The sequence below is a fragment of the Teleopsis dalmanni genome, chromosome 2 (genome assembly GCF_002237135.1).
Source record: "Teleopsis dalmanni isolate 2A chromosome 2, ASM223713v2, whole genome shotgun sequence".
Taxonomy (NCBI): Eukaryota; Metazoa; Arthropoda; class Insecta; order Diptera; family Diopsidae; genus Teleopsis; species Teleopsis dalmanni.
Window position 1 is genome coordinate 70989479 of NC_051847.1, and position 8564 is coordinate 70998042.

An 8564-nucleotide genomic window follows, 5' to 3' on the forward strand; every position below is an offset into this window, starting at 1 on the left:
CAACATAAAATACAGAAAATCTAGTTTTATTTAACGCGACTTTAAACTTAACAAGTAAATTCAGACTTACTCTACATTTTAATAAATTTGTACTCATACCCATGGCTTTGGCTTGATATCGCCGCAAATTGCACAGTTTTTCTTAATAAGACTAAGTTTTTTTTGTATCTCTGCAATAAGTCATATGGAATATAAATTGAACCCACAAAGGAGTGATCAAATATTTGCCATTTAATATGCAAAAGAATATATACAACATATTTTTATTTGGGCCATATGATATTGCAGATTTTGAAGTATTTACTTTTTCGTATGACATTTTGATATATTGTTTCAGAAGAACATATAACATGTATATGCATAAGAATGCTTGTATTATTTTATCGAATCCGACACATTTTATTTTCTGTAGGTTTAAATGTATAAAAATTGATATAAATATTTAAATAGTTAATATTTTAAATAAATGTACCAACAGCAATTTTCATTTATAAAACCTCAATTATTTTACATAAATTCAGAAGCCCATATTTGCGCTTTTGTATAAACTTCAGTTGTTATGATTACACCCAGAAATCAAGAAAGGTTTTGATATATCGTAAGTTCGAAATGATAAAACAAATAATATTATTAAAATATTTCCTAAAATTATTTTAATGTTTATTGAACCTTGGTGCTGGGTGTTTGAACCAACATCATTGACTTATTTTCTTCCGAAAATGATACAGTAATAGATATTTTCGATGACTTGTCGGATGAATATTCGTTTACAAAGCAACGAGAAGGGGTATGACTGTTCGTAAGAACAGTGTGCAGTGAACTTTGTGATACCTTAACTTACTTCTCTAAAGTTTACGTCCAGCAAACTTTACAATCAACAATGTAACAACATATCAACTTGACTTGTGGTATCAGTTTGTTAAAACCATATACCTCACATACAGAGGCGAGGCGTCGAATGGTTCAGAGTGTTCACTGAACACCTTAACAAATCTTCCTTTTTAGATTTTTTTTTTAATATGTAAATAATCTCGCTATTTTGCTACTTAAAATTTTTATAATAGCTTTTCCAAACATATTAACATAAACACAAAACGTATAATACAAACAAAACCACACATACATATGTTAGTTACACCCAACATTACTTATAATTAATAAAAAAGAAAACACATTCCTCTTAAAATATACTAAGGTTCAGAATAAAAACTGCACCGCGCTGCTTACAAAGCATGCAAATGAAATAACATTCACATTGGGACTATGTTCAGTATTGAATAAACACAAAACATACAAACAAATATAAAAATAAAAGAGAAAACAAGTACGTAAAATAATCATAACTCTTAAATTAATGCGTGCAAGCGGTTCAATAAAAAAAAGTGAACCTCCAATGTTATGTAAAGTAAATACAAAAGAGAAAAGAAATGACTGAGCGATAATCGCGTTACATTTGACGAGAGGTTCACTCGACCAAATTGAACCGCAAGTCCATATAAAGTGTGCAAATACAATCAAAGTCACGGTTGCCGTTTTATATGGACAAATGGTTCAATAAAAAAATTGAACCGCTCATAGTAAATACAAAGTAAAAGAGTAAATGAACGCATGAGAGTTTCTTACTCTTATGTAGAGGTTGGATATAAACCAAAAAAGGACAAAACTCAGGAGTAGGGGGAATACGTTATAGTTGGAATTCTGTTTTGATCAAATTGTGAACACCTTGCCAAAAAGCTGACGCCTCGCTACTGGTAGAGTATATAGTCTTTATAGAGTATATTTAGAGTATATGTAGAGGAATATAGAGTATATATATAGAGTATATATATAGAGTATATATGTATTCAATATGGAATTTATATGCAGTGTATATAAAGGATATATAGAGTATATGTATAGTATATATTAAGTATTCACAGAGTAAATATACAATACATATATTGTATATATGGAGTTTATATACACCACTAACCGCTATTCAAAAATGAAAATCTCATTGCTAAGAACAGGATGCTAATATATAACCAAATAATTCGACCATCACTTCTATATAGATTTGTAGCGTTCAGCAAAGTCTCAAATATTACTATTCACCATCTAGAAATTGCACAAAGCCAGACTCAGAGAAGACTTTTCAAGGTACCATGGTACATTAGGACAAATGACATCCTCATGAACCTTAATATTGAATCGATCAAAAACTATATAAAGGATAGAGCCCTGAAATTATTTACGAAAACTGATAGGCTTACCAACACCGCGTTATCAAATCTCAGAAAGGTTACAGGCTCCTCTGGGTGGTATGTAGAACTGAGGTCAATTATTACTTAGTCTGATGTAGTAATAAACAATAATACAGTCAAGGCGTAAAGAAAGGTGTTGAAGAAGCCACGCATTTAATAGAGAGTAAAAATGCTCAAGTGCACTGACTCAACTAGCCTCTACATAATAGAGTATATGTAGAGTCTATGTAGAGTACATGTAGTGTATATATAGAGTATATTGTGTAAGTGCACTTAAAGACTTGCTAATCAGACAATTAAATTTGTTGTCTGAGTCAGACAATTAAATTGCAATTATTAGGACTATGCCACAAATGTACATTCTAATAGATCTAGATTATACGACCAAGAACCCTTAAAGACATTGAAAAATAACACAGCATTTAGCAGTAGTAGAAAAGATAGGAAGCATATGGGAAATGTAGATGGATGTTTGCTCTCATTATAGATATAACATTATGAATAAACTGCCGATATGATTCTGTAATCATTTTCTGACAACCGCAGGTGACGTATAGTTGGTAAGATGTGCGGAAATTTCTTTCCGCAGAAAATAGTTTATGCAACTTTATTTATTGGTATTAAGGATTATCATTTCAACAGTTTCTATTAAGTATAATAGTCGGTAATATAATTCGATATGTAAATATAAACTAATAATAAAAATTTGATAATGTAATATAATATGAATTGGCTTTATTAATATTTGCAACATATATTTTTATTGTGCAATATTTTAACATTTTTATTACTATGTAAATATAGATTGACTTACCTTGTATTGCAGGCCTCTGTTAGGCATCTGTTACTGCGCTGTTTATGTTATATTACATATTATGTTAAAATTAGTAAGCATAATTCCTTTTATATTATTTTTTTGACAATAAATATTTTATATTGTATGCAAATTTATAACATATTGGAAGTAATGCATACATTATTATTGTATTTTAAATTTTTCAATAAAAATATACTTTTTAAATATTAGTTAGTTGTTCCCATTACTTTTTAATAATTATCTGCAGATATTACTTTTCCTTGGCATCAAGTTAAAATCATTTTAATGTAAACCTTACTTTTATATATCCAATCACTCCGAATAAGGGTCAAATATATTTAGAAAACTATCTATTTACTATTCGATTTAAATATTATTAAAAAAGCCGTTTTTATTTTCTTTAGTAACACTGCAACTAAAACCTTAATATTTGTATATTCTGCATTATATTTTTAGATGCAAAATCTTTCTAAAGTTTTATTAGACCATATTAATCAACATAAATTTGTCAATAAATATAATTAAACTCAAAAAAAAATAGTTAACATATATTAAAAAAAAATTTAGTAACAATTATTAAAAAAATGTATTAGATAAAATTTAAGCGGCTTTATTGAAAAATTTATGAATTTAAAATAAATTGAAAAACACTTCAATAATTGCTTTCCATATAAACAATTATAAAGAAACATTAGCTGACTTACCTCGTATTTTAACGGTTGATAATAAAATATGCGCTGCCTCTGTTGCTGCGTTGCTCTCAACTGTGGTGAATTACGTTGGCTTACGGTTTTATTATTTTTTAATGGAAGCATTAGCAAATATAATAAACTTGACATAGAAATTTAACACTGAAAAACAATAGCTTGAAATATTTATATCAAATCATATATAGAACTTTAAAAAATAATTATTTTTTTATTAATATTGAACAATTAAAAAACTTATTAACAAAAAATGAAACTATTTTATCACAATTTTCATGAAATTATAATTTGGCGACATAATTTTAATTTTAACTTCACTTAAAAATATTACACTAATTAATAATTGAAACACTAAACCACTTAAATTTAAAATTTATTTTTAATAATTTAAAAAACACATTTATTTCTTTTTATTTTTTATTAAAACAATGATATTTAAAACTATTATTAATAAATAAAACATTAAAATTTTTTTTCGATAAGCGCGCCGTTAATATTATTCACACCTCTTTGACAATTTTTTTTCTACTGGCTTCATGCAAGTGATTATGCACTGATTAGATTTTTTCGGCATTAAGAGATCATTGGGTTTGTGCATATAATAATCGTCATTAAGTACCATTCGAGCAAACAGATTGGTTACAACTCGAAACGACATAAAGGTTTGAAACAAAGCTTCTAATATGACAACATATAATTAATAAAATATTTGTTGTGCGTTATAGACATAAAATGTGTCCTTGTATGAATGCATGTGTTCGATTGAATGCTAAATGATTAAGCATTGACAAGACATGTTGCAATACCTTAAACTGAGAGAAAATTTTAATCACCTTTTACTCGCCCGCCTTTCTCAAGTGTGTTGATGTAAGTTGCATTGGTAATTTTTTTTTAAGCTGTGCAAGCACATATGTCTATAGTTGTTTTTGCGTTATTTAGCGTAAACACAAACCATTATTTGCATATGTGAATAAGTAAAACACTGATCTATTAATGTTAAAAATAAGAAAGGAAAGAGAAGAGAGTAACAGTAAAAATTTATGCTAGTTTGTTTACAATAATGTTACGCATAACTGCTGTATTAAATTGATGAGATTTAGTACTAACAGTTGAAAAATAATGTACTATAAATATTATACAGAAGATGTTACTTACATTGCAGCTAGAAAATCTTAACAGTCATGAATCGTCCTAAGCAAATTAAAATTTTACGTGGCTTGTGATAATTCCTAATGAGGTCTGTATAGATTACTATATATATGCTTAATTAAGATTATGAGAAGAGATTGCATTATAATAGCACCCAACTATCCCAACATCAACTATGAAAATAAAAGTGGATTTGAAGTGTGATAGAAACCTTTTATAGTTATGATCTATGATGGAAACTTTCCTGGTTGAAAAGTATTTTTTTAACTAAAAATTATCTAAAAAATTTTTACAATCACTTGGTGTGTTTTAAAACTCTTCTTTGGTATCACAATGTGATTACTTCTAAGGAATTTGTAGCGATTACTTTTCCATTTTCGTTTCCATTTTGCAAATAGAGTTTCATGCATCCTAACAGTTATCTTAATAGATGATCAAGTAGTTATATATTTTTAATACCACACATCTCACTTAAATTTGATCAATTAATTCTTTGAACTTTTCTAAGCCTTATCTATATAGAACATTGTATCTTTGATTTCGATTCTAGAGCTTGAGTGATATGAAGGTAAAGAAACAACTGACTGAATAACCACAGAAACTTTAAGTAATTTCATAATTGGCTGTAAGTCTTTCTGTGAAGTCAATAATAGTTTTAAAATCAGTTGATTTAGTAAATGGAAGTAAAGCAGTTCCGAGTGACTTTAAGTAAGGTTAAATATAGCAAAAGATAAGTAATAAAACTAATCAATCCTAAGCAAAATAAAATGGAAACTACTTAAAATCTCAGAGGAATATATATCTAAAAGGTCTTTATTTATTGCTTGAAATATATAATTATATAAAATATAAAATTTATTAAAATTTCTTAATAATTAAAATATAAGACTACAGTTCTTGAACTTTCAACTTTATTCTGATACCTTTATATTTTTTTTGTGATTATCTACACAAAAGTCAAGACAAATCATTGCCAGCTTACAACCATTCAAAAAATGGTATAGAATATTAATTATTTCTGTATAACCATTAGAAGCATTCAAGAGTAAGATTTTGCTCTGATCTATGGACTTATGGTTAACAAGCAGTATCGAAATAAATGAAACAATGGAGCTGTAGGAGCTATACTGACCTTGATATAGTAAAGCATTAAAAGCATTCAAGAGTAAGATTTTGCTCTGATCTATGGATTTATGGTTAACAACCAGTATCGAAATAAATGGAACAATGGAGCTTTAGGAGCTATACTGACCTTGATATAGTAAAGCATTAAAAGCATTCAGGAGTAAGATTTTGCTCTGATCTATGCATTTATGGTTAACAACCAGTATCGAAATAAATGGAACAATGGAGCTGTAAGAGCTATACTGACCTTGACATAGTAAAATAAAGTTAAGTGACCTTGCTGGCTTGGTCATGGCGTGCGAATGGATGAAATTGCTCCGGCTAGAATGGTATTTGATTCGGTGCCTTCCATTGGAAAGCCTGGTAAAGTATGTTCATGTCTTTGGTGAAAGGAGCAGGTAATTAAAGTCTGTACTGGTCAGCTAAGAAAGTTAGCAATGACTCTGTTTTAGTTTTCAATGGATGTTAAGAATTTCAATTTCCTTACAATGATTTTTTGTATTTACTCTGGTTTACTGTTTTAAATGCGATAAATTTTTTTTGATATATAGACCAAACAAAAAATGAATTCTATCACATAATAAAACTTGATGCAATAAATATTTATCAGTTTTTAATAAGTTTTTAAAATTTCATTATGTTCAGCGGTTGTTAAATAATATATATTTTAAAATGGCAAAACTTGCGCAAAATATTTGATGCATTGGCTTACATTTCTGTTTGACATATGTCCCTAAAACATTGATTCAATATTTTTAATGTCTTCTTAAAACAGTATTATCTAATTGGGACCACGAGATGGTAACCCTTTACTTTCATTAAAAGTACTCTTACACGTAACTGTTGAGTTTAATAGTGAGTAAATACAAGTTGCCTGTGCTCAAAGCGCTAATACTGTTTCTTAAATATAATTATAGAAATAAAGCTATAACGCTAAAAGGCTATATCTCCGTTAATAGAAAACTTAAAGTAAATTTTTCTTTAATTTTTTTAAGATTAAAGTTTAGTTCATCATCTTCTTCCCTTAATTGTTCACATTGACTTGCAGTAATTTGTAAACAAAGTCTCCTGGCTTCTTTTTGCTTTAGTTTTTATTTATATTTTTTAATTTTTTTATTTTTTTCTAATTCTTTATATTTTTTTAATTTTCTTTTTATTTTTTTTAAGGAATTCTATATAAAAAAGACTTTCTTTTTTATTATTTTTCTCAGGAATTCCATATAAAAAAAAAGTAAATTTAATTTGTTGCTCTTGCAGTGCTTTAAATCATTTTCACTTTTATTTTCAAATTTTCTTAAGATACACCATAGTCGACCTTAGGTCCTAGTACCAAAACAACGAGGATAACAGCAGCAACAAGAACAACAACAACAAGGACAACTGTGCCTCAGCTGTTTAAATACTCATAAAGACGCATTTAAATACTTCTTTGGTGAAAATTGTTGCGGAAAAATTGTCTAAATTTTTGGGGAACAGAAAAAGCATTTCTATGTCGTATGGATGACAAGTAGCAGTAGCAGAAAATTCAAGGACTTTTAGGAACTTACTTTCAAGCTGGATTGCATGTGTATCTGTATGTGTGTATATATCTATGTATCAATAGATGTACTTCCGTATAACTCATATAGAAGCTGGGACAATTTTTTGTATTTTTTTTCTTTACGTCTGATAGAAAAAAAAAACGTAAGCAACTTATTTATTTATGCTTATCGCTTATTTCCTGCTGTGCCATTTTATAACCGAAATGGTGTTACCTTATGCCATGGATGTCCCCAAACCGTCGAACGCACGCAAAAAATCGAAAAGTGAAACAATGAAGCCGGAGCACGTAATAATAAGAAAATGTCAGTCTATCGCCAGCATAAGCTTAACGGTGCCGCAGAACTTTTTTCAATGCCGGAAAATGAATTTCAATTTTCGCAGAAGTGTAATATTTTCAGAGCACCTCACCACGCCATGGTTTTGTGCATTCCTATATTTTTTTTATATGCCAACCATTGCACGAATTTTTACGAATTTTTATGATGTCTATGGTTAAGACAAACAGACGAGTGTCGAGAGAGTTGGAGAAATCATTTTTGGCGGTACATTAAGAGTGTCGCGTATAGCGTTAGGCACAGCTGGTAGCGCCATTGTATGTATTACCGGGCTATTGCCACTGCTACAGCTGCTGTGCTCTGCAATGTTATGCTGCTACACTATATACTCCCTAGTACTTGGAGTTGGTGGATGGTTGAGATGGGTGAGTGCTGTGTGCTGTATGAATCTTGTGAAAGTGCCATAATTTGTGTCTGAGGGCCAAATACAAGCGATCTGGCTTCAATTTTACTACAATTTGTTTTAACTTATATATTTTATCAATGTTTAAGGTTAGCGTCGCTACTATAGCTCCCCCTACTGCGTTTCATTGTAGTAGAAATGTGCTCAATAATAGCACATTTTATGGTAAATGAAATTTTCTTAAATTTCTTTTTTTTATTACAATATTTTGCTATTGTATTGAGTTTTTCCTAAGGTTAGCTC